Below are 709 nucleotides of genomic sequence, written 5' to 3' on the forward strand. Positions count from 1 at the left end.
ATAAAATATAATTGTTTTTGTGATATAACAGTAAGAAATAAATTTATATTTTGATAAAATAAAAATAATTTCTTAAAGAAAAATCCACTAAAAAATATCATGTGAACATGAATAGAGTTATTATATAAGCATATCACTTGTCGCATTATCAAAACTCAAATTGAAAATGTATAGATAGGAAAGGAAAAAAAGTAAATTATTGTATTGAATTTGAAAATAAAGATGAGAAGAAACGTGATTAAAATTGCAATAAAAACATATATATAAATATAAATATATTAAAGAAGAAGAAAAGAGGGGGAGGAGTAAGACATGCCATGAAATGTGAAACATAATGCCACATGGTTTGTCTTGAGCATCCATTCTATGTACTTATTTTTCCTGACTCTTAAAAGTTGAAAGCAACCAACAGGCTGTCGTTATTATATGAATACGATTGTAAGTAATATCATATCATATCATATATTATATGCATCCTCCTCCTTTCCTTTCTCTCTCAACCTATACACACTCCGAAGGAATACGAATCATCCCTATATTGGCATACACAAATTATTATTATTTATTTACTTCAACTTCTTACAACGAGCATTATACTTATCATCCACTCTCCCTTTTTGCCTTTCAACACTGTTCCTCTCTCTCTCTCTCTCTTCAATACATTATCCATTATCCTCTCTCTCTCTCTCTCTCTCTCTCTCTCTCTCTC

Source organism: Cicer arietinum, chromosome 5, assembly GCF_000331145.2.
Source record: "Cicer arietinum cultivar CDC Frontier isolate Library 1 chromosome 5, Cicar.CDCFrontier_v2.0, whole genome shotgun sequence".
In the NCBI taxonomy this organism is placed as follows: domain Eukaryota; kingdom Viridiplantae; phylum Streptophyta; class Magnoliopsida; order Fabales; family Fabaceae; genus Cicer; species Cicer arietinum.